This window comes from Callithrix jacchus, chromosome 4 (genome assembly GCF_049354715.1).
Source record: "Callithrix jacchus isolate 240 chromosome 4, calJac240_pri, whole genome shotgun sequence".
Lineage (NCBI taxonomy): Eukaryota > Metazoa > Chordata > Mammalia > Primates > Cebidae > Callithrix > Callithrix jacchus.
This window is the reverse complement of record NC_133505.1, coordinates 58595056-58622815: the sequence shown is the minus strand read 5'-3', so window position 1 is coordinate 58622815 and position 27760 is coordinate 58595056.

Here is a 27760-nt window from a genome sequence, read left to right as displayed (position 1 = left end):
ACTCAAATGTAGTGGTAGAAATATGGAACCTCATTATAGGAATGTGAAATCAAATAAAATTAAACTGCCAGAAAGAAAAACCAGCAATTTACTCATCATGAAATTCAAATTAGGATTTTTTACACTTTTTTCCATATGCAAAACTTCAAGGGTGTTATAAAAAAGAGTAAGAGATGGCTCCTGCTTTCTACAAACTCTCCCATTCATTTAATTCATTTATTAATTCATTCATCCAAACTTGACTGAGTACTTACTCTATGCAAACCATTTTGCTAGGATAAGGAAAACTAGTACCTCTAATTTAAGATTGAGTATAATACCTTTTAAAACACATAGAGATTAAAAAAAAAGACCTGGAATATTAAATCTGTGATCCCAACCAAGAAAAGTGAAATATCTACCCAGAGGGAGCTAAAGCTGAAGGAAATCAAATAGGACATAGAGTGTTTTAAAACATTTTCTCAATTATTATTATTTTTTTAAATCAAATGTCAAATTTAGACATAAGATTCCCAGCATCAGTCTTTTAGATATACAAGCAGTTGCTTTGAAGTGACCCTGAAACATTGTGGGCTTGTAGACTCTGAATACTTTTGCATTTTATTGTCAGGGCATTAGGATAATAAGGGGAGGTCTTCACTTCTTCCTGGTATACCTGCACCTAGTGCTTTCTGATGACTCTTATTATGCTTTTCCATATATATTAGTCTTCATGCAACATTAGCCCTAACTATCATTACACATTTTCACGACTAAAGAGAGAGAAGAAAATGCAAGTAAATGAATCCAAAGCTATGTTTTGCTCTGACTTTATTCTGGCTTGGAATAATTATTTTCCTTTTACTTTGTCATAGCTATCTGTAAGAAGTAAAAGCTATTCTAAGATATTATTAGTATCAAACTAATAATATTACCAACACCCACTAACCATTTACTGTGGGTGTTTTGCACAATACATGCATTGCCTTATTTAATCCTATCATAATCAGTGAGTTAAGCTGTATTATCACCATTTTCCAGATAAGAAAACTGAAGACGCTGAGAGATGTTAACCAATTTGACCAAATAACATAAGCAGTAATCAGTGGATTGAAAATAATATTTACATCTAGGTTTTGTGCCTCCCATGCCTTTAATGCTACCTTTATTTTGACACAGCCTTACTTATTTTTGACTAGTTTGGCATCCTTAATAATTTAGGGCCACCACAGAATAACATGTGAGTGTCACTCCAAAGTCTTAGTGAGCCCATTTGTTTTCTTTCCGTTTTCTTTTCTTTCAAGTCCCATTGCTTTGGTCAGATAACTCTCATTTTCAGCCTTTTTTTTTTTTTTTTTTTGGTATCTCTCTTCCATCTTTTTGCCCACTGGTAATGGTCTGAACTCTGCTTGGACTTATTGTGACTTTTCTCTCAGGCTCTGTATTTCAGATGGTAGTTGACTATATCTAGGCTTCCGCCCAGTGACAGTCCTAAATTTCTCTGCCCCTTTCCTGAGCACTTATAACCTCCATACTTTCCTGAATATTTAAATTTCGTCTTTTAAGCCTTATTTACTTCTCAACCCAGGTCCAAGTGGAAACTTAGTTTCACAGGGAATGCTTTTTAAAGCAAAGCTTCAAGTGGAAGTGTAAGCTGAGTAAGAACCTTAAAATGACCAGAAGAAATGTGTGATAATTTAAGTCCTTGGGTTTAAAATTGAACCCAATATTATGAATAAATTATATAAATAAAAGACAGACTAATGGACTTAGATTTGAGGTTCCAAATATTCAAACTCTATGGGAAATCAATAGTTACATTGCTAATTGTCTTTATTGGCAGGAAGTGTCGACTTTACATTAAGAGAGATGTTTCCGGCAGGCACAGAAATGGGTTCAACCTTGGGAACTGAAAATAATTTTTTTTTTAGTTAAAGCATGAATGAATGAATGTGTATGTGCTCCAGAGTTCACCTGACAGACTTCATTGCCTTCTGAAGGGTATAGTATAGATTTGAGCATTAGAATTTGGAGACAGATGTGAATTTTAGAAGAAATAAATAAACAAATACATGCTTCATTTTTAATCTAATAAGTTATTCATGCAATAGGCATTCTTTGCTTTCCACCACTGAAATAAAAAAAAATTTGGGCTGTATGCAAAATACCTTATTTGACTTAGATTTAGTCAACATTTTAAAAGCTTCTTGTGTTTCTGTATATTCTTATATTAATTGCAACATCCTCAATTTGTCTCCTTCAGAATGAAAGCCCTGATAAGTCAGAGATTCTTTTTAACCTGCTGGTGTAACCAGTGCAGTGCTTCATACTACCCAAAAAGCTTGATGCATTGTGCATAGTGGTGATTCCACTTTGCTAAGAGATCTTTTTTGGCCTAAGTGATGATCTTTGGAATGTTGGCTATGAAAAAACAATCGCAAAGATTCTGGGTGGTATTGCTCTACAGAGCCTAATTAATGTACTTTGATGGTTTCACATTCTTTCTATTGAGAACAGCGCCCCCTCTGTAAGCCTCCCACTCCCTCATAACTGTATCTTTATTACAATCTAGTAACTGCTGGGAAATTGCTTTCTGTAAAATGCCTTTCCCTGTGGCTTAAAGTAAAGATTTTTTTAAATAAATAAATACAGTTTATGTTGGGCATCTACCACTTGAAGGGCTAATGATTATTGACTAGCCTCCAGCAGGCATCACGGAGTCTTGCCTCAGGCCCTTCCAACTAGCCCCCAAACATGCCGAATGTTAACACATGTTTCTGGATTCTGGCTGGGATTGGACACAAACAAGGCAGTCAGAATGGACCATTTAGTGTACAAGTCAAGATGACAGATCTCTGCTTAATACAAGGAAGAGAAAAATTCGTATCTTACTGAAAACGGCAGAAGAGCCCCGGGTGCTTTCACTTTGTGATTCTGCAGCAAAAAGTGGGTTGTGTCAATATAAGTCTATGTCACCAGCTCACAGCTGCCACACTGAATTGACCCTGTTCACAGCAGACATAAAGGCCTTCCATTTCCAAATTCTCTCTAATGCTCATCTGTGAATGGGAGCAGAATGTGGAAAAAAGCCAACAAGTCTTCTTAACTATAGGAGGATGAGAAGAGAGACAGAATTGACTTAATGCAGCACAGCAATCTGTGGTGTGATTTCCACCATCGGGCAGCCAAACCAGGAATGTTTGATACGTTTGGAGTCCTAGAAGAGAATGCTTTGACAACAGAAGCTTATGCTTTGCAAATTATGAGCCAGAAATTTTTCAGGCCTCTCTAGATTCTTCAAAATTGCATAGACCTACATTAAATAGTATGGTCCTTTATTTTTAAAATGGATGGTTTAGATAGTCTTTCTTAAACTGAGTGCTACGGAATACATGTCAATTGTTAACAGGAATTCCTTAAAAATTTTTTTTCAATAATCAAAATAATATTTGGGGAGTCTTAAACAGTTTATGTAGTTTCTTCATTTTTAGGGCATTTCAGTGATATTTCTGGACCCAAAACTATAAACAGCTAAGAGACATACAGAAATTTTGTAGTTTCTTTGAGTGCAGAGACTTCCTTTTTGAAGAAGTATGGAGTGTCCCATGGAACATGCTTTAGTAATCTGGACTATGATGAGAAGCAGCATTTAAGTCCTGTTATCTGTTTTTTATTGTAGCCCAAATAAAATGTATCTCTTCCATAATATTTTAAGTTTATATGTTTATTTCAGCAAATATTATTGGGTGCCAACTACATGTAAGACATTATGTCAAAAAACTGCCACAAATCTGAAGATACAGAAAATAATATGGCATATATTCTGCTATGTACAGGTGATGATCTGATGATATTGAAAACACTGAGTACTTTAAGGGTAAAGTAAATATCCTCCAGATTATATGCAGTTTTTCCTGATTTTTGTTGTTGCTTCAGAATAATGTATCAATAAAATAATTGAAAGCAAAAAATATTATCTCTATAAATTGGAGAAGACATTCATTCTATCACCCTCCTTGCAGACAGGGTTGTATGCATAACCCTCTCAAATATCAGCTGTGTCTAAAACTCATTGCACTTGCCCTTTTCTCTAGGTAATCTAGAACTCATGTTCTCTTACAGTCTGGCTGTTAACAATTTGCCCTACATTTTGTTTGACAGAGAGCAAGGAAGAAAATTGATGCTTATGTACCATGTGAATGCTTCAGTCTGTTGTGATGTTTTCCCTAATAGTACATAAAGTTATATGAAGAAAAGCATTTGTCTCAATTCAGTCCATTCATATGCACACGGTTCCCATTTGCACACTTTATACAGTTACACAGTATGATTAACCAAGGAGTCCAATCCCAAGGTGATAGGTATTGTGACTTAAATGCATATGCCTTATTGCTTAATTTAATTCAGATATTGAGGGATAACATTGAAAGGATAAACAAAGGAGTAAGTATTTAGTATTTTTGAAATAAAGAGCAGTAAAATACAAACTAGGCAACAATAGTCGTGGGTGATTTTAAAATATGTTTATAATAGACAACATAAGTTGTGACTATGCCTGGTATGCTGGCTACCTAGAACACGAGGGAGAGCAGAGTCTTAAGGAGTTTTTATGTACTCATGGAAAAAAATTGAGAATGATGATGAGAAAGAGTAATCCATAGTTTTCCATAATAAATTTATAGTTGGCCTTCAAATAAGCAGCATTAATTAAAAACATTACCATGGAAATGATTTGAAGCGGAATTGTGAATTCCTTAGGCAAACAGCAAAAAATCAGTAAGTGTTAAAGAGTACAATAATTGAAATCAGTCCAAACACTATTTTCACTAGATATGATACATGAATAAAATTTAAATATAGTGTATAAAGAAAGTAGTGTTTTCACAAATATTCAATGTGCACTTTTACTGTGTCAGGCATTGAGGCTATTTAGGGCTATAAAATTAAATGCAGCCTCTAACATAAAGGAATTTGAAGTTAAAAGGTAAAGTTCAGTGAGTATGCATAAGTAAAAAAAGTACAGTTTAATATAAAAAATTACAGTATAATACAATATCTTATACTCAAAGTTGCATACACAATGCCAAAGTAAATTAGAGAAAGAAGTAATTACCTTTGGAGAAGAGGTGGACTTCATAAAGAGGGTGAGATACATCTGTATCTCTTGTGAACCATGAAATTGCAGAAGGAAGAAAAGGCATTTTAGACAAAAGAATAGCATGTACAAAGTTGTAATACTTCTCTGGACTATCATAAATTTTTTGACATATATGAAACAGTATAAGATATTATTAATTTGATCTAGAGCAGACAGGTAAACAAAACAGACTGATAAATACCTGAAATTATGTTTGCTGCACATATATGACCATTATGACATTGCTATAGTACTCTTTCTACACTTGTTAACTACTTCATAGAGACTTTAATAAAATAAGTGAACACACTTCTCATTATTATCTAATTGGATTATCTAATATTGGACTATTCTAAGCCCAAATCATCTTTCAAAAGAATTGAAAATTTTAAAAAGTATACATTCGATGAATACTAAAAGGACTGTGTAAATTTCATGCTGCTACTGGAGTTTTACTAAATATTTGTAATCATTTTCATTTTCTCTACTCAATATAGTTTCTTAACATGCACATATATTATACTTTCAAACACATATATATTGTTAACAATTTTAATCACAGCACCAATGGCTAAAATGACAGTCTAAGTACTTATTTTACTTACATATATCATATTTTAAAACTCTAAAGCAACTGGCTATGCAATGCATGTAAAAACATGATTGTGTTTATTTTCCTAGCATTAAATTTAAGTCAAATACAGCAAGTTTTCTTAGCACAGCATGGCAAGTGTTTCTTCGAATGTGGATTTCAATGCTATTTATAATAGTACAGTGATTCTCTATTGTAGGTAACAGGAAACCATTAGAAACTTAAATACTTGTCCCATTGTTTCCAAGACCTTAAAGTCCCCCAACATAAAACTGAACCCTCATGGAAACCCAGTAATGAGAATTTAAGTGGAAATCATATTTTCAGAAGACGTGGATTCTATTGGAATTCATCCAACAATGTTGCCCATAAGCTGCATTAAAAAAAAAAAATAGTTATCCTACAGAGCAGAGGAAAAGGAAATGTAGTAACTTTTTTGGAGACAATAAACACATATCTCAATGTCAAGGAAACAATGTCACCAAGTAGTTTTAATATGAATCCATAGATCTTAGATATAGTGACCCTTAAAAGCCAGTAATTAGCAAGAAGGGAATAATTATGGTGGGCATATGTGGATGGAAAAGAGGACTCATGTTGAATAGAAAACTTACTGAATTAAATAATAGAACACAGTTAAAACTCCAAATAAGTTGTTCTGTTTGATTTCCAATCAATCTATGACTCACTTAAAGTTCCTTTCAGATAGCAGATACCACTGCCTTACACAGTATATTTCCAGTATCTTTGAAGAAGTAAATGGCTTTTCTAGCTATCTCCTTAACTACCTTATAGTGACTGACAACAGGAAGATGCAGTGATATCAAGAAGCACAGACATGAAGTTTATCTATATTTTTATGTAAAAAATAATTAGGACATATGATATGACAGGACTTGAAATTGGACCTGAGTTTCCCCTTGTTTTAGTTGGTGAGAGTAAGACTTCAGTAAAGTGGTATGTATGAGGAGTCTGGTGTACCCTCTCACTAATCAAACAACCATTTTAACTGGTTAAAAGTACAAAAGAAAGAAAGCACAATCATTTAATGTAATCTTGAAATTATCCTAAAGTCATACAAGCATACAGAAAAATGTTGATTCAAGAAAATTTACTAAATCTTGATAAGAACTGAAAGTTGGTAGCATTTGAACTGTTACTGCCCTTTCTGCTCCCCATTTCTAAGCTCTGTAACAGAAGACTTACATTGGGTTCATGTAGACAAAAACAGAACTCGTTCTACCTCAAATTCCTTGACTAGAGCTATAGTTTCGCCTTTGGAGAAGCAGACCACAAGTAACTTTCATTCCTTTTACTTACAGTTTGTTACGTCAGACTCTCTATTCCAGAGAGCTCCACTCCAGTTGGAGGAATGGAGCTCCCTTCTCTAACACAGCTCCCACTCATAGGGCAAAAGCTCTAACCTGTGCTTAGCAGGCCGAGAATATTGGTCCCTGATCATCCTTGCTCAGATAGCTCATAGGGTGGAGGTTCTATACTAGTAGAGGTAAACTCAGAAGACTAAAGCCTGACATCTCCTGAGTACCCCATTCATGAAAAAGAAGTGCCCTCTTAGTAAAGCATGTTATTCTTTCTTACCCCAGCTCTGGTGCAGTGATGCAGAGATTCGGCCTAGGAGAAGAGGCAAACAGGAAAAACAGAGAGATCTGCAGTTCTACTGAAGAGAAATGATATTATTGAAACAGACCCTAAGGAAGTACATGCCTAAGGATATTGTCAAAAGCAATGAAGGTCTGGGTGGTGAACAATAAAGCGAAGCCTGCCAGGACCATAATATTTGTAGAAACAGGCCAAGCAGTTGGCCAGCTAGAAGTTTAACTGAGAGACCTAGGGAAAGAGATAGTTAAAATGAGCCCTTCTGGGTTCAGAGCAAATGACAAGCCCCAGAAGGAGAAGCTCTATATTCAGAATTACTATAATATATTATAAAATATGTTCAGTTTTCAACAACAAAAGAAAAAAACCTATGAGATATAGAAAGAAACTGGAAAGCATGACACATTGAGAGAAGAAAAAAATTAGGCAGTAAAAATAGCCTTTGGGGAGTCCATTTGTCAGACTTAAAAAACAAAGTCTTTTAAGCAACTTTCATAGGTAAGCTCAATGAACTAAAGGAAATAACTTATAAAGATTATAGAAAGGTATAATGATCATGTCTCATCAAAGAAAGGGTATCATTAATAAATTAACATTAAAACATTCTGAAATTGAAAACTTTAACAAGTGAAATGAAAAATTTACTAGAGGGAGCAAAGGTAGACTTCAGCTGGCAGAAGAAAGAATCATTGAATTTGAGTACAGATCAATGGAGATCATACAGTATAAAAATAGACTTAAGAAAAATGTGAAGAGCCTCAGAGAACTATGGGATGCCATAGACATAGCAGCATGTGGGTAATGAGAATACCAGAAATAGGAGACCGACTCAAGGTGATGTGGTGAGAACAACCCAGGATTGAAGCTCTCAGTGAACACGCAGAGGATGAGTCAGGGCCACATTTCCAGACGGATCTTTGTTGCCCACAGAACGGGGACATTCCCAGGTATAAAAGAGATGCGGGACACCAGCGCAATGGTTTTGGCTGGTGCAGTGGCGCTCCACAGTGCTCTGCACAAAGCGCACTGGTCCGGGTGTTTTGTTGAACCAGCAATATGAGACTTGAGAGGGCAGATTGGCATATCCATCTGATTGAACGGGACTTGGACAGCGAGCCAGGCCAGGAGATTCCAGGGAAACGGCATTTGGGCTAGGGCAGTGTGACAAAAAAAACGGTGATTCCAAACGCTCTGGGTAGAGAGTTTCACTGCAGGCACAGCTGAATCCAGGACAGTGCAGCTCGGTGGGGGAGGGGCATTTGCCATTACCGAGGCAACCCGCCCATACAGAGGTACACTCCCATTGCTGATGCAGCCTGCCGTTGCCAAGGCAACCCGCCACAACAGAAAGACTCTGCCACAGGGCGGAGCCCGTGGCAGCAGGACGGAGACCGCAACAGCAGGGCAGAGCCTCGGCAGGCAAATAGTGACTAGACTGCCTCCTAGCTAGGCAGGACAGCACAACAGACACTCATAAAGAAAACCCCAAACACCCGAGACAGAGCATCTGAGAAAAAAAGGTGTTTTTTAATGAGTTCTGCTGCAGCAGAATTAAATGTAGCAGCCTAACAGCTCTGAATGAACAACAGAGCTCGCAGCTCAGCACCTGAGCTCCTATAAAGTACAGACTGTCTCCTCAAGCAGCTCCCTGACCCCTCTATATCCAGAAGACTGACATTTGGCAGGCATCATTCTGGGACAAAGATAGCAGAAAAAGAAACTGGTAGCATCCCTCACTGTTCTGCAGCCGCTATAGGTGCACCCCAGACAAGCAGGGCCTGGAGTAGACCTCAGCAGTCATACAGTGGAGGGGCTAGACTGATAGAAGAAAAACCAAGTAACAGAAATACTTCATCATCAACAATCTGGGCGTCCACTCAGAGACCCAATCGAAAAGTCAGCAACTACTCAGATGACAGATGGATAAATCCACAAAGATGGGAAGAAACCAGCGCAAAAAGGAGGAAAACACCTGACACCAGAACACCGCGACTCCTACAAAGGACCAAATCTCCTCACCAGCAAGAGAACAAAGCTGGACGGAGAATGACTGTAAAGAAATAACGGAATTAGACTTCAGAAGGTGGATAATGAGAAACTTTTGTGAGCTAAAAGAACATGTTTTAAATCAAACAAAGAAACTAAGAACCTTGAAAAAAGATGTGAAAAAAGATTTGAGGAAATGATAAAAAGAATGGATAACTTAGAGAGGAATATGAATGAATTGAAGGAGCTGAAAAACACAACACGAAAACTTTGCAAAGCATGCACAAGTTTCAACAGCCGAGTTGACCAAGCAGAAGAAAGAATATCTGAAGTCGAAGACCAACTCAATGAAATAAAATGAGAAACCAAGGTCAGAGGAGAAAGCCCAAAAAGGAATGAACAAAGTCTCAAGAAATGTGGGACTATGTGAAGAGACCTAACCTATGTTTGATAAGTGTACCAGAATGTGACGAAGAGAATGAATTCAAGCTGGAAAATACTCCTCAGGATATTATCCAGGAAAATTTCCCCCACCTAGCAAGACAGGCCAACACTCAAATGCAGGAAATACAGAGAACACCACAAAGATATTCCGCAAGAAGAGCAAGCCCAAGGCACATAATCGTCAGATTCATAAGGGTTGAAATGAAGGAGAAAATACTAAGGGCAGCCAGAGAGAAAGGGCGGGTCACCCACAAAGGGAAGCCCATCAGACTTACAGCAGATATCTTGGCAGAAACACTACAAGCCAGAAGAGAGTGGGGGCCAATATTCAAAATTCTTAAAGAAAAGAACTTTCAACCCAGAATTTCATATCCAGCCAAACTGAGCTTCATAAGTGAAGGAAAAATAAAATCCTTTCTGAACAAGCAAGTACTCAGAGATTTTGTCACCACCAGGCCTGCTTTACAAGAGCTCCTGAAAGAGGCACTACACATAGAAAGGAACAACCGGTACCAGCCATTCCAAAATCACACTAAATGCTAAAGAACATCAACATAATGAAGAATCTACATCAACTAACGGACAAAACAGCCAGGTAGCATCAAAATGGCACTATCAAATTCACACATAACAATAGTAACCCTAAATGTAAATGGACTAAATGCACCAATCAAAAGACACAGACTGGCAAATTGGATAAAAAACCAAAACCCATCAGTGTGCTGTATCCACGAAACCCATCTCACATGAAAGGATACACGAAGGCTCAAAACAAAGGGATGGAGAAAGATTTACCAAGCAAATGGAGAGCAAAAAAAAGCAGGAGTTGCAATTCCCATCTCTGATAAAATAGACTTTAAAGCAACAAAGATCAAAAGAGACAAAGAAGGCCATTACATAATGGAAAACGGATCGATACAACATGAAGAGCTAACGATCCTAAACATATATGGACCCAATACAGGAGCACCCAGATACATAAGGCAAGTTCTTAATGACTTACAAAGAGACTTAGACTCCCACACAATAATAGGAGGAGACTTTAACACTCCACTGTCAATATTAGACAGATAACCAGACAGAAAATCAACAAGGATATCCAAGGCTTGAACTCAGACCTGGAACAAGCAAACCTGATAGACATTTACAGAACTCTCCACCCCAAATCCATAGAATATACACTCTTCTCAGCACCACATCACACCTACTCTCAAATTGACCACATAATTGGAAGTAAAGCACTCCTCAGCAAATGCAAAACAACTGAAATCATAACAGTCTCTCAGACCATAGTGCAATCAAGTTAGAACTCAGAATTCAGAAACCAACCCAGAACCGCACAGCTTCATGGAAACTAAACAACTGGCTCTTGAATGCTGACTGGATAAACAATAAAATGAAGGCAGAAATAAAGAAGTTCTTCGAAACCAACGAGAATGAAGACACAACATGCCAAAATCTCTGGGACACATTTAAAGCAGTCTCCAGAGAAAAACATATAGCAATAAGTGCCCATATGAGAAGAGTGGGGAGATCCAAAATTGACACCCTATCGTCAAAATTGAAAGAGCTAGAGGAGCAAGATCAAAAATATCAAAACCTAGCAGAAGACAAGAAATAACTAAGGTCAGAGCTCAACTGAAGGAGATAGAGACACGAAAAACCCTTCAAAAACTCAATAAATCCAAGAGCTGGTTTTTTGAAAAGATCAACAAAATAGACAAACCACTAGCCAGATGGATAAAAAGGAAAAGAGAGAACAATCAAATAGATGCAATAAAAAGTGATAAAGGGGAAATCACCACAGATTCCACAGAAATTCAAACCATCATCATAGAATATTACAAACAACTCTATACACATAAACTAGTAAACATGGAAGAAATGGATAAATTCCTGGACTCCTGTGTCCTCCCAAGCCTAAACCAGGAGGAAGCTGAAAATATAAATAGAACAATAACAAGGTCAGAAGTCGAGGCAGCAATTAAGAGCCTACCACACAAAAAAAGCCCATGTCCAGATGGGTTCACAGCCAAATTCTGCCAGACACACAAAGAGGAGCTGGTACCATTTTTTCTGAAACTATTCCAAATAATTCAAAAACAGGCAATCCTTCCCAAATCATTTTATGAGACCAACATCATCCTGACACCAAAACCCGGCAGAGACCCAACAAGAAAGGAAAACTTCAGGTCAATATCCATGGTGAACATAGATGCAAAAATCTTCAATAAAATATTGGCAAGCCGATTGCAACAGCAAATCAAAAAACTTATCCATCATGATCAAGTAGGTTTCATCTTGGGGATCCAAGGCTGGTTCAACATACGCAAGTCTATAAATGTAATTCACCACATAAACAGAACCAAAAACAAAAACCACATGATTATCTCAATTGATGCAGAGAAGGCTTTTGACAGAATTCAACAGCCCTTTATGCTAAAAAACCCTCAATAAACTCAGTATCGATGGAACGTATCTCAAAGTAATAAAAGCTATTTATGACAAACCAACAGCCAATATCATACTGAATGGGCAAAAACTGGAAGCATTCCCTTTGAAATCCGGCACTAGACAAGGATGCCCTCTTTCACCACTCCTATTCAATATAGTACTGGAAGTTCTAGCCAGAGCAATCAGGCAAGAAAAAGAAATAAAGGGCATTCAAATAGGAAAGGTGGAAGCCAAATTGTCTCTATTTGCAGACGACATGATAGTATACCTAGAAGACCCCATTGCCTCAGCCCAAAAACTCCTGAAACTGATAAGCAACTTCAACAAAGTCTCAGGATATAAAATCAATGTGCAAAAATCACAAGCATTCCTATACACCAATAACAGACTTAATGAAAGCCAAATCAAGAACGAACGGCCATTCACAATTGCTACAAAAATAATAAAATACCTAGGAATAAAACTCACAAGGAACGTAAGGGACCTCTTCAAGGAAAAATACAAACCACTGCTCAACGAAATCAGAGAGGACACAAACAGATGGAGAAACATTCCATGTTCATGGTTAGGAAGAATTAATATCGTGAAAATGGCTATACTGCCCAAAGTAATTTACAGAATCAACGCTATCCCCATCAAGCTACCATTGACTTTCTTCACAGAACTGGAAAAAAACACCATGAACTTCATATGGAACCAAAAGAGAGCCCGCATAGCCAAGTCAATTCTAAACAAAAAGAACACAGTGGGGGGTATCACACTACTGAATTTCAAACTACACTACAAGGCTACGGTAATCAAAACAGCATGGTACTGGTACCAAAACAGAGATACAGACCAATGGAACAAAACAGAATCATCGGAGGCAACACAACATATCTACAACCATACAATCTTTGATAAACCTGACAAAAACAAGCAATGGGGAAAGGATTCCATGTTTAATAAATGGTGTTGGGTAAACTGGCTAGCCATGTGCAGAAAGCAGAAACTGAACCCCTTTCTGACACCTTACACCAAAATTAACTCCAGATGGATTAAAGACTTAAACATAAGACCTGGCACCATAAAAACCCCAGAAGAAAATCTAGGCAAAACCATTCAGGACATAGGAGTAGGCAAGGACTTCATGAACAAAACACCAAAAGCATTGGCAACAAAAGCCAAAATAGACAAATGGGACCTAATGAAACTCTACAGCTTCTGCAGGGCACTAGAGTGAATCAGCAACCAACAGAATGGGAAAAAATGTTTGCAATTTACCCATCTGACAAAGGGCTGATATCCAGAAGTTACAAAGAACTCAAACAGATTTACAGGAAAAAAACAAACAAGTCCATTCAAAATTGGGCAAAGGATATGAGCAGACACTTTACGAAAGAAGACATATATGAGGCCAACAATCATATGAAAAAATGCTCATCATCACTGGTCATCAGAGAGATGCAAATCAAAACCACATTGAGATACCATCTCACACCAGTTAGAATGGCGATCATTAAAAAATCTGGAGACAACAGATGCTGGAGAGGATGTGGAGAAAAAGGAACACTTTTACACTGTTGGTGGGAGTGTAAATTAGTTCAGCCATGGTGGAAGACAGTGTGGAGATTCCTCAGGGCCTTATAAATAGAAATTCCATTTTACCCAACAATCCCATTACTGGGTATATATCCAAAGGACTATAAATCGTTCTACTATAAGGACCCATGCACACGAATGTTCATTGCAGCACTGTTTACAATAGCAAAGACCTGGAACCAACCCAAATGCCCATTGATGATAGACTGGATTGGGAAAATGTGGCACATATACACCATGGAATATTATGCAGCAATCAGAAATGATGAGTTCGTGTCATTTGTAGGGACATGGATGAATCTGGAGAACATCATTCTCAGCAACCTGACACATGAACAGAAAATGAAATACCGCATATTCTCACTGATAGGTGGGTGATGAAAGATGAGAACAGATGGACACAGGGAGGGTAGTACTAAATACTGGGGTCTATTGGGGGGGAAATGGGAGGGCCAGTGGTGGGGGAGCTGGGGAGGGATAGCCTGGGGAGAAATGCCAAATGTGGGTGAAGGGGAGAAAGGAAGCAAAACACACTGCCACGTGTGTACCTATGCAACTCTCTTGCATGTTCTGCACATGTACCCCAAAACCTAAAATGCAATAAAAATTTTTTTTAAAAAAAGAGAATACCAGAAATAAAGAAGAAAGAGAAATAAGCAGAAAAAAAAAACATAATGGCTAAAACATTTCAAAATTGATTAAAATAAACATTAAACCATATTGTTGGAAATTAAGCAAACTCCAATCTGAATTGGTTAAACTCAAAGATATTCACAACTATACCCAATATAGTCATAATCAAAATGTTGGACAAGAAAGATGAAAAAAAAAACTTGAAAGCAGTAGATAAAAAGAATGACTTATCACATCTGAGGAGATCCTAATAATAAAAGAGCTGATATTTCATCAGAAACAATGAAGGCCAGAAGGTACTTGTAAGATATATGCTAACTTGAACATGGAAGAAGAGAAGGAATATAAGTCATAAACTGGAAGAGACATTTTTTATGAATGTATTTAATACACACCCAAATAACAAAAACTGAGAGAATTTGTTTCCAGCAGACTCATGTTAGAAGAAATATTAAATTTCTTCAGGGTGAAAACGAGTGGTACTAGACAGTACTTTGACTTCATGTGAAACAGTACTGAAAAGTTGTTATGTAGAAAATTATAAAATACACATTAATTTGCATACTTCTCTTTTTTTCCCTTAGTTGTTTTTTTTAACAAAAAAGCCATTCCTTTAAATGATATAATGAAATGTGGAGTCTATAATATATAGAAATGCAATATGTTTGAAAATAATAACATAAAGAAGGCAAGTGGGAACAAAGCACTATTGTAATAAAACGACACTAGAAAGTATCTACAGAAGAAATGAACAAGAAAAGGTAATAAACTCTATAAATGTATTATTGATGTTATTTCAGCTTCTTTAAGAGACATATGATCCTATAAGTAATAATTATAGTGTACTTCTAGATTTCTTTTTTACTTTTGGGATTTTAAGGTGTATAAATGCAATGTGTATAGAAATAGTAGCACAAAAAGGAAAGGACTATATAGAAGTGAAATTTCTCTCTCTCCAATTGAAGTAGTATAAAGACAAAGTGTTGATTGGAATGTAATTATTTCAGCTACTGTAGAAAGCATTTTGGATATTTCTTAGAGAACTTAAAACAGAACTACCATTTGACACAGAATCCCATTATTGGATATGTACCCAAAAGAAAATAAATCATTCCACCAAATAGATACATTCACTTATAGGTTCATCACAGCACCATTTACAATATCAAACACATGGTATCAACTTAGATGTGCATCAATAGCGGACTGTATAAAGGAAATGTGGTATGTATACATCATAGAATACTATGTCACCATAGAAAAAACCAAAAGCACATCATCTGCAGTGGTGTGGATACACCTGGAGGTCATTATCCTAAGCATGTTAACACATGAGCAGAAAAAGATATAAACATGGAAATAACAGATGCTGAAGTCTACCAGAGTAGAGAAGAAAGCAGGAAATATGAGACTGGAGTATCATCTATTAAGTACTATGCTCACTACCTGAGTAATAGAATCATTCATACTCCTTACCTCAGTGTCACATGACTTATCCATATGAGCAACTTGCACATGTATCCCCTGAACCTAAAATAAAAGTTGAAAGAAGAGTAGATAAAGCAGCCTGTTAAGATGAACATTATAAACCACAGAGAAACTTCTAAGAAATTAACTAAAACATGCAGCTATTAACAGAAACAAAGTAAATAAAATATTATAATTGAAAGTATCACCTAATGCAACAGGAAGAGAAACAATTGAATAAAAATCCATCAGACAAAATGAAAATGAAAGCAAAATGGCAGTGATAAGTCCAACCATATAAAGAATAAAATTAACTGTGAATAGATAATCCATTTAAAAGACAGATGCTGTCAGACTTATTAAAATATCAGGACCCATATGCTATCTACAAAAGGCACTTTAGATTTAAACATATGCATAAGTTGAAGTAAAGGGTGGAAAAACATATACCGTATGAACTGCAACCATAAGAGAATTACTATAACATCAAACAGAATTTATTTTGAAACAAAAAATGTTTCTAGAGATAAAGAGAAATACGTTACAAAGATAGAAGGATTGATTCTTCCAGAAAACATTACAATTATGAATACAGTTATCAACAGAGCCCCACAATACATGAAGCAAAAGCTGACAGAATTGAAGGGAGAAATAGATACTTCAACAGTAAAAGCTGAAAACTCTAATATTTGGTTTTTCACCATTGGATAGAAAGACAAGACAGAAAACAAAATGCATTTAGAAAACTCTATGTAAACCACCAAATCCTGACAAGCATTGTTAGAATACTTTACTCAACAATTGCAGGATACCTGTCTTTTTCATGCACAAACAAAACAATCTCCAAAATAGAGAGTATACCAGGCTATAAGACAAGCCTTAATACATTTTAAAAGATTTCAATCATACAAAGTATGTTCACTTCACACAGAAATTAAATTATATATTAGTAATACAAGGCAATTTCAGTAATTCACAGATGTGTGGAAATTAAATAGCATTGTCATAAATAACCAATGATTAAATAATACATCATAAAAAATACTTTTGAGAGAAATGAAAATAAAAACACAACAAACCAAAGCTTAAGGTATAGAGATAAAGCTGTTATGAGCTGGAAATTTAAAGCTGCAAGCTCCCATATTTAAAAAAAATTAAAAATCATAAAATAACCTACTTTTTTATCTTAAGTGTCTAGAAAAATAAGAGGATTTCCACTAGAGTGGAAACAGAAGAAATGGAGAATAAAAAAGGGATAAAATCAAGAAAACAAAAAGTTGGTTATTTTGAGATTGGCAAAATTAACAAATTTCTGGCTAGAGTGATGAAGAAAAGTAGGAAGGCTAAAATTATTAAAATCAGTTATAAAAGAGAAAATATCACTGCCAACCATACAAACATAAATAGAATTGTAAAGATATATTATCAGCAACTGTATGTCAACAAATGAGATATTTCTAAAAAGATACAAATTACTGAAACCAGTGCAAGAATAAAGGAAAAATACAAATAGCTCTATAACAAGCAAAAAAATGAATTAGTAGTTTTAAATTCCCACAAAGAAAATCCTGGGATCACATGGTTTTATTGGTGAATATTGCTAAACATTTAAAAGGAAATAGTATTCTTTGGAAGGAGGAAGTAGGAGGATTGCTAGACGCCAGGAGTTTGAGACTAGCTAGGGCAACATAACAAGACTCCACCTCTACAAAAATAAAGAAAGCAAAAAAAAAAAAAAAAAAAGAAAGAAAGAAAAAAGAAATTGTACTAATCCTCTTCAAACTATTCCAAAAACATAAAGGAGGAAGAAACACTTCTCTGCTAATTTGATGAGGTCAGTATTTCCTTGATAAATAAACCAGATAAAGACATTGCCATAAACTACAGATCAATATATTTTATGAATATAGATGTAAAAATTCTCAATAATATACTAGCGAGCCAAATTCAGCAACATATACAGAGAATTATACATCACAACCAAGTGGGATTTATCATAGAAATTCAAGGTTGGTTTAAAATCCCGAACCTAATTAATATAGTGTACCATATTAATAGAAAACAGAACAAAAACCACTGATAATTCAATATCATTTGGCAAAATCCAGTACTCTTTTTATGATAGAACACTCAACAAACTAGATAAAGAAGGGAACTTTATCAATGTAATAAAACAGCATCCAAAGCACTGAGTAAAACTGCTTATTCATCTTTTTAAAGACTGCTTTCCTCCTAAGATCAGGAACAAGATAAAGATTTCCATTCTCCTCACTTTTATTGCACATTGTACTATAAATTCTAGCCAATACAATTAGAAGAAAAAATAAGATAAAATATGTCTGGGTTGGAAAAAAAGAAAAAATATTTCTCTTATTAGAAATGACATGATCTTTTATATAAAAAATCTTAAGAAATCTAAGTAACTATTAGTAAACATACACAATTTCAGCAAGATTGAAGGATATCAAATCAAATACATTTACATACATTAGCAATGAGAAATTTAAAAACAGAATTAAGGTAATATTCCATTTAAAATAGCATACAAAACTGAAATATTAGGAGTAAATTTAACACAACTAAATAATTGTATATGGAGAACTACAAAATATCATTGAAAGACATTAAAGAAAGTTCAAGAAAAGAAAAGGCTTTCTATGTTCATGGATTGGAAAATTCAAGCTAAAATTGCAATTCTTCTGAAATTTATCTGCAGATTTAATATAATCCTTATTAAATTTTCTGATGGAATTTTATGCAGAAATTTATGAACAAATCCCAAAATACTTATAGAATGAAAAAGATCCAGAGTAGCCAAAAATCAATCTTGAAAAGAATGAAGTCATAGAATTTATACTACCCAATTTCAAAACACTCTAACAGCAATAGCAATCAAGAGTAATAGACACATAAATCAATAAGATAGAACTGAGAATCCAGAAATAAATTATTGTTTTAGAGTCAATTATAAATGAGGAAAGAATAGTCTATTCTTTGTAAATTGTAAATTAAAATGAGAAAGAATAGTCTTTAAAATAAATGGTGATGTGAAAACTGGGTATCAATGTGCACAACTATGATTTGGATAGCTCTCTCAACTCATACACATAAATTAACCTACAAATAAATTATAAACTTTTCTTATTGTTACACTTTAAGTTCTGTGATACATGTGCAGAATGTGCAGATTTATTACATGGGCATACAGGTGCCATGGTGGTTTGCTGCATCCATCAACCCATCATGTACATTAGGCATTTCTCCTAATACTATCCTTCCCATAACCCCCCACCCACTGTCAGACACCAGTGTGTGCTGTTCCCCTCCCTGTGTCCATGTGTTCTCATTGTTCAACTATCACTTATGAGTGAGAACATCTGGTGTTCAGTTTTCTGTTCTTGTGTTTGTTTGCTGAGAATGATAGCTTCCTGCTTCATCCATGTCCCTGCAAAAGACATGAACTCATCCTTTTTTATGGCTGCATAGTATTCTGTGGTGTATATGTGCCACATTTTCTTTATCCAGTCTATCACTGATGGGGATTTGGGTTGGTTCCAAGTTTTTGTTATTGTGAACTGTGCCACAATAAATATACATGTGCATGTGCCTTCATAGTAGAATGATGTATAATCCTTTGGGTATATATCTAGTAATAAGATTGCTGGGTCAGATGGTATTTCTAGTTCTAAATATAGACTATAACCCAGAAATTCCATTCTTAAAGTTATACCCAAGAGGAGTTCATAGAAGAATTATTTGTAATAATCAAATATATATCAACTGATAAGTGAAAAAAGAAAAAATGAAACATCTGTATAATAAAATTTTGTTGGCAATATAAAGAAACGATATAGTGACATGGATAAACCTTGTAAATGTTATGCTAAGTAAAAGAAGCCAGACACATATTATATATGGGTACATTTATATAATTATAAGCATTTAACAAGTAAATATATAGAGACAGAAAGTAGAGTAGTGCTTACTCAGGGTTTGAGGAGGAAGTGAGAACAGATGTGGGGAATATAAATGAATACAAAGTTTTCTTTAGGGGAGGTGAAAATATTCTAAATTTAGATTGTGTTGATGGGTGTACAACATTGTGAATAAACTGAAACCACTCAAACGTACACGTAAATGGATGAATTGCATGGTATCTGGGAATTATGTTTCAATACATTTGTTAAAAAGGGGAGAAATTGTGACCATCAATTTGCTGGAACTATAAATAAACTATACATGAGTAAAATTATAAGTAGGAAGTTAACCTCCTTTTCTTAGGAATCATCCAAGGTGACTACTGCTGCTCTGGTATCTGGTTTGGCGTGACAGAGCATCTAACCTTGTGTAGGTTTTCTCCCACATCAGAAAATTTTCTAGCTTCCCAGAAACCAACAGAATCACGACATAACAATTCTGTTAGTTCTGACACTGTCTACCTGGAATTAGTGGCAAATCCCATAAATTGAGAGCTCAGTACAACAAAACTGTCCCTCTTCAGATGCCAATCACAAGTCCCAGGTTGTCACCTGTCCTACTAAACAACTGGGTATAAATCAAGTTTCCTATGACTCTTTTTTTTAATTTTGCATTTGATAATTTGCTAGAAGAGCTTACAGAACTTAGGGAAACACATGTACTCATTTATTATATAATGAAGGAAGCGAAAAAGAATACTGATGTACAGACAGATGAAGAGATCAATAGGGTGAGGTCCTGACAAGTTCTGAGCTTAGGAGCTTCTTTTCTCTTGGAGTTGGGATGTGTCCACCCTTCCCCACCACCCCGACCAAACATGTACGAGTGTCCAATAATCTGGAAGCTCTCATACCCCCTTTTTAAAGGAATATTTATGGAGGCTGAATCACATAGGCATGATCAATTATTAATTAAATCTCCAGCCTCTCTCCCCTTGCTGGAGGATGGAAGTGGGCTGGAAGTGAAAGCTCCAAGCTTCTAAAGACTTAGTCTTTCATTTGACCAGCACCCATTTGGGAACCCACACGAGTTGCCTTATTAGAAAAAAAAGATGCTCCAATCACCCCGGAAATTCCAAGGGAATAGGAGCTCTGTGTCAGATTGTACTATCATTTAGGAAATTACGGGAAATTACAAAGGTCACAGGAGCTCTATGTCAAGCAATGGGGTCAAAGACTAAGCATGCTAATAAAAAATTCTTCTAGAATCCCTATTTATAAGAATTTTGGGAGCTATGTCAGGAATCAGGGCAAAGACCAATATGTACATATTTCTTATTATTTCACAAAAAGCAAGGCCAAGAAAAGAAATATATTTAATGGTTGCATTCATGGTGCAATTGCTTTACATATACCATATTATTCAATGTTTATTTTCAAGAAAATCATATAAAGTTAATATTATTCTCATTCTACAGATGAGAAAAATGAATATATAGAAATGTTAAATATCTTGCCTAAGGTTTAAGACAGTATCATCAGAGCTGGGTGTCAAATTCAGCAAACAACATTTATATGTACTGGCAAAATCCTAAGTTATTTACCTATGTCACCTCATTGTTACTTTCCCTGACTTATCGATAAGGGCATTATTATAATCTCAATTTTAACAATGAACAAATTAAGAGGAAGTTTAAGATACTCATCCAAATGATAGGAGACAGAATTCGGACTGAAATATTAGTACTATTTTTCCTTTGATTTAAAATTTGATCATTGATATATATATATATATATATATATATATATATTTTTTTTTTTTAATTGTACTTTAGATTCTGGGGTACATGTGCAGATCATGCAGGATTGTTGCATAGGTACATAGATGGCAACGTGGTTTGCTGCCTCCATCCCCATGTCACCTATATCTGGCATTTCTCCCCATGTCATCCCCCGCCAACAGCCCCCAGTGTGTGATGTGTCCTCCGTGTCCGTGTGTTCTCATTGTTTAATACTTGCCTATGAGTGAGAACATGTGGTGTTTGATTTTTCTGTTCTTCTGTCAGTTTGCTGAGAATGATGGTTTCCAGATTCATCCATGTCCCTACAAAGGACACAACCTCATCATTTGTTATGGCTGTATAGTATTCCATCGTGTATATGTGCCATATTTTCCTTGTCCAGTCTATCATTGATGAGCATTTGGGTTGGTTCCAGGTCTTTGCTATTGTAAACAGTGCTGCAATGAACATACTTGTGCATGTGTCTTTATAACAGAATGATTTATAATCCTTTGGGTATATACCTAGTTTTTGGTTGGTTAAATGGAATTTCTATTTCTAGGTCCTTGAGGAATCGTCACATTGTCTTCCACAATGGTTGAACTAATTTACACTCCCACCAATAGTGTAAAAGTGTTCCTATTTCTCCACATCCTCATTTTTATGAGTGTGGCTCAATATAGAGACAGGCTCTTAGCATAAACTAGAGGCAGCAGAAAGGAGAGAGTTATTGGGACTGGGGTGTGGTCCCATCTCTACAAGTGGTTATCTTAGTGTTCTGTGAAAGGGCTGTATATGCAAGAGACCCTGAAATGCCAAAGGACGCAGGAAACCAAGGCAGAAGGCAAACAAATCCAGTTTATCAATATAAGGTGATTTATCAGGGAGAAGTGAAAGAGGTGTGGTTGTAGGTGGCTGTAAGACAGGTAGATCTCTGCACTGCAACCCTCTATATTCAGGACTTACATCTTGGGGAAAGTATTTGTGCTTTGGAAGGAATGTGTAGGTGATAGGGGCATCACTGCCTACAGCTTTCTGCAATGGCATCAAGGGTTGTTTGGGAGGAAACTTACAGTTAGTCAGTGTTGCTACAGAAAGGATGACACATTATCTATAGCTTTTGGAGGCATTCGAGACACAGGGTGAGTCAGAAGTTGTGTGGTAGATTAATATTTAAAATAAAGTCATGCCTGTCTCTGTACTTGGGCACAATTTCTCTTGAGCAGAGCTAATTTCTCCCTTGTGTGAGTGTTAGGCTCAAATGAGCAGACTATGTAAAATGGCTTTGAACATAATAAAGTGCTATAAAAAGGTAAGGCATTATCAATATAAATAGGTCAGAATAAGTAAATCCATAAAGTTTTATAACACTCTTCATGCTCATAAAGGTAGCAGTGTGGTTTCAAATCAATAATTCACAGTGTAGTGAGGCGGTGTGGCTAGGTATGGGAGAACAGCATGTCAGGGCCTGAAAACTCAGCGATCTATATGCTTCTACCAATGTGCAGTATAACCTCAGACTGGTGCTTTATCATCTGCATTTGCAAAACTATGAACATATTACTAACCTAGTTGGTAGAATTTTTATTAAGAGACACCGGTAAAAAGTGATTATATGGCATCTTGAAAATGGTATTATATGAAAAACTATTCTAGCAAAGTTCATGAGTTTTACTTAAACATCCATTTCTATATGCAGAACTTTTTAAACTGTAAAGTTTAACTTGAAAAGTTTCAATATTGATTGTTGCGATTAAGAAAGACTGTGGGCTGATTTTTAGAACTATACTTTTACTTTTTCAATTATCTCTGTTGATCACTCTAAAATTAATTTTGCAGTGAAATTCTTACCATCATATATATCCCATTAGCCTATCTGATCAGATATTTTACAACATTTAGAACAAAATAATGGACCCATATTACATAGTGACTTACATCTACATAGTAGGAGTTAATAATTTTTTATGGTTTGTAGAATATAATTCTGGAAAAATATTTATAGAACTTTTAGTGAGACTGAGTAATAAGTAAATTATATCTTGAAATAAGGTTTTCTGCTGATTTTCCACAGTTCAGATGATCTACACTGCTAATTGTTTTGTGTATGCAGTTGTGATGATTATAATAGCTATGATTTAGTGAGAACTCTGTGTGTCCCAGATGCCAGGCACCTTACTTATATTTAATCCTCAAAGCAACCTTAGCAGAAAGGTATTATTATTCCAATCTTAATTATAAAATACCCAAGGCATATGGCAAAATAGGTACGTGGTATTTCAGCATGAATCTGCCATATAAGTGCATAAACTTTGGTATGTAGAACAAGGCAATGACACCATCCTTTGACACTGTCTGTGCTTCATCTATTAACGGACATCTATGATGATAAGATGAATTCCACTTAATCCAACAATAGTGGTTCTCAGATTGTGGTCCCTGGAAGAGCTGTATCATATCAATGGGTACTTGATAGAAATTCACATTTTCAGGCCCACACAAGACCTACTGAATCAAAAACTGAGTTTTAATATACACTCCAAGTGGTAAGGATGCAAGCTAATTACTGAGAACCACTATAATACACTGATGTTCCCACCTTTTATTCATTCAGTATGTATTGAAAGCATATACCAGATGCCAAGCATATACTAGTCTGCGGAGAGAGATTTCAGTCTTTATCTGATCAAGTGATTGGTGCCGGACATAAGTGAAGATTCAAGCAAGAGCCTTGCTATGAGGAATTTGAAGTAAAATTTTCCAAACCAATGGTTCATGAGAAGCTATCAAGAGAAATAATTTTCTTTAAACATTAAGAGCCAAGTTTTTGGAGCAGCTCTGATGGCTACTTGGACAAGAGGGGATGAAACTGCCAGGGATGCAGTCTCCCTCATTTAGGTGTCATTTTCAAAAAGTAAACTTTAATGTTAAGTGGGAGATATTCTCATCCTAGATCTCGAGATAAGAGACATTATTATATTAATCAATTCACGTCTAATGTTTAAACCAGACTAGTCTTTATTTTCACATACCACGATCCCAAACCATAGAAGGCTGGGACTATTAAAAATTATGTCATGGTTTTGGTGGCACTTATTTATATGAGAAGTGGGGTTAATATCACCTTCTTCATAGGATTGTTAAGGTCAGACAGCAAAGAACTGACATATAAAAGATGTGACAGACACTGCTGGTTACCGGCTGATACTGGTTTTCCCTTTTTATATTTTTTTAATTAAATAATGAGACTACTCATGTTAGAAGGGCACAAAGTCACCCGGCTTAAGACAATGGTGTGTTGTTTCCCTTGTGGTAGTTTTAGTCATGCTAGTGAGTTCCACCCATAAATTATGCCACTTTTGGTCGTAACAGAAAAGGAAAGGATTCAATCTATCCCCAGCAATCACAGGAAGAAGAAAGTGCAAGAGAAAACAGCTGCAGATTCTTTATACCCAGTGACAGAATCTGGGGTTTGTGTGTTGCAGAATCTTTCCACCTGCGTTTTACTATATCCATTTTTGGACTATTCAGTGACAGAACCATCAATTCCTGAGTTGGTTAAGCCGTTGTATTTTGAATCTTGTTGCAGTAGTCTAGGCTGTACCATAATTCAGTATCACCTGGGGATCTAGTTAAAATCTAGGTTGTACGTCAGGATGTCTCAGGTGGGATTCAAGACAATGCATTTTTAATAAGTTCCCAAGTGATATTGATGCTGTTGGTCCATGAATTTCATGTCAAGTAGCATGACCCTAAATAATGCAATAGGCAGTTAGAGATTATTCAATGTTTTTGTTTCTTTCCTTTCTGAGCTCTCTTCAAATAAGCAGCTTTTACATTTCAATTAAATGTCACCAAGTTGTTCTCATAAGGTAAAGAGAGAGTGACATGAGCCAAACCAAGAAAAATCTGTGTAGCTTTACCCTGATTGCTTATAACTAGAGTTCTGTGCTAGTAAAGCAAAATTGGCCTATATAGTAATATGTATTAATAATTTATCATAAAACTGAATATAGTTATATATTAATTTCTTGTTTCATGCTAACATTGTACTCAAACTTGCTTAGCCAGAGCTCATATGCATGATTGAGATCAAGAGACCCATGAATCACCATTGTTCCCCTTCCATCCCTGAGAACAGCTCACGGTGTGTTTTTAGCTACTAGTGGGTCACTGGCATATATGTGAGAAAGCACAAGTGGACTTATTGGGACCCCGCCAAAAAAAGAAGCATTTCCCTGCTTGCCCTCATGCCTCCCTTCCACCCCTGCCATGTGTCTGGGCTGGGATTGAGTCTTTAATGAAACTAGAAAGTAAATTTACTTTAATTTTTATTTCTACGTGTAATTTTTAAACTATAACTATAATACACTTCTTCAGAATTGCTAATGTGTTTTCAATCTGAGAAAAATAAGGAGAAAACAAGAAAGTATTATTTTCTTCACTACCAGCAACTTTTATGTTCTGTGGTGTTTCTCATAGAAGAAAACAGATGTTGGTATCTGACTAAGCAATATGATTTCAGGAGCACTGATATCTCTTCTCTCAAAATACCTCCCCATTTCCACAATGATGCTTAAATGACAAAATAAGGACTCTTTTTTTCTTGTAGGTAAGGGCACTTGACCTCAAGATCATGGTACTTCTAGTAATTCATGTAGAAAATTCAGTATATCTGTGAATCTACAAAAAGTTATTTGCAGTATTTTATGTTTCAGTGTAAATATTTTTTTTCTCTTAGTAAAAAACTCTTAGAATTCATCTAATTTCCAAAGGTGTTTGTGGTCTAAAAAACTTGTAAAAAGCAGAAGTAGTTATTTTTAGGATGTTAAGGTGGTTTTCATCTATACATTAGTGGGAAATAATTTATAATGATTTCCTACCAATAACTTTTGATTAGAAGAGAGTATTATAATTGTACTTTATGAAGAAAATGGCATAAAAATGTGTTGAGAAAAAAAAGACTGAAGCTTCCATTTCACTATTTTGCCTTCAAATGGAGGAGAAAATAGAATACCACTCTCTATTTCAACACAATACGTTAGGCCTACAGAATTGCAGTAATTTTCCTAGTATGTCTTCCCCTGCAGACTTGTTTTTTTTTTTTTCAATTCATGCTGTGTATCCTCAGGTGGCACGGTGGGATTCTTCTTAAAACTCTCCTTTCATTATTTAAAAATTCTTCTGCCACCCTTTTAATTATTAATTTACAATCCAATCATCTTAGTCGGGAGTTCAAGATTCTTCAAGATTGTGACCTAACAATTGCTTTTTAAGCTATTACTCTTACCACTTCCACATATTTTAGATTTTAACTAAGCTTGAACAGTTGCCATTTCCAAAAACAAACTGTATTACAGTTTCTCTATCTTTGCCAGTATGAAAATTATTTCCTGAAATAACCTCTTTCATCCCCACTTACTAAATCCTGACTGTCTTTGTAAGTTATGATTGTCTAAGAACCTTCTCTGATGTGCTACATGATTCTACAGCTGAGATGGTCAAACTAAGGTTATGCTTTCTGGAATTTCCTTACCTGTGGAGTTTCAGGTTAGAGTTGGCTAAAGGAATTAGTGAGTTTGGGGAGACAGAAGTAAACAAGCAGACTCTTTGAAGGTCTTTGCAGTCAGAAAAACTAATAGACAGATGGAGAATTTCCTACAGGGAGGGTGATAGTGAGCCTCTTGATGGCAGGTTGATTATTTTGGACTACTTCAGGAAAGAGTAGCACTTTACTCTCAATGAGACAGAACTTTCTCTGTATTTGGATTTGCCATCCCTGATCACAAGGCTTCTGCCAAAAGTAACATCCATGGATAGGCAGAATGACACACTCATCCTCATGGAATTCCACCCAACTTTGTTCCTGACCAAAAGCTAATTTTATAATAAATGAAGTATGGCAATGGGCTCATGCTTGTGGATCTCATTGGTCATAGTAGCATGTTTCCCACCTTCTTGAAGCAAATGGCTTCATAAAACAAGGGATAAGTTTTTTAAGGCATTATGTGGGTGGTAACATTTTGTAGGACTGGAGAAATATTCCCTAAAATGTAGTTTATATTCTAAATCAGCAACAAATATGTGGCATTCTTTCTACCTTAGTTAGATTCATGGCTTCAAAATACAGGGGTGGAAATGAGAATAACTTCTATCACTGTTACCTTTAATT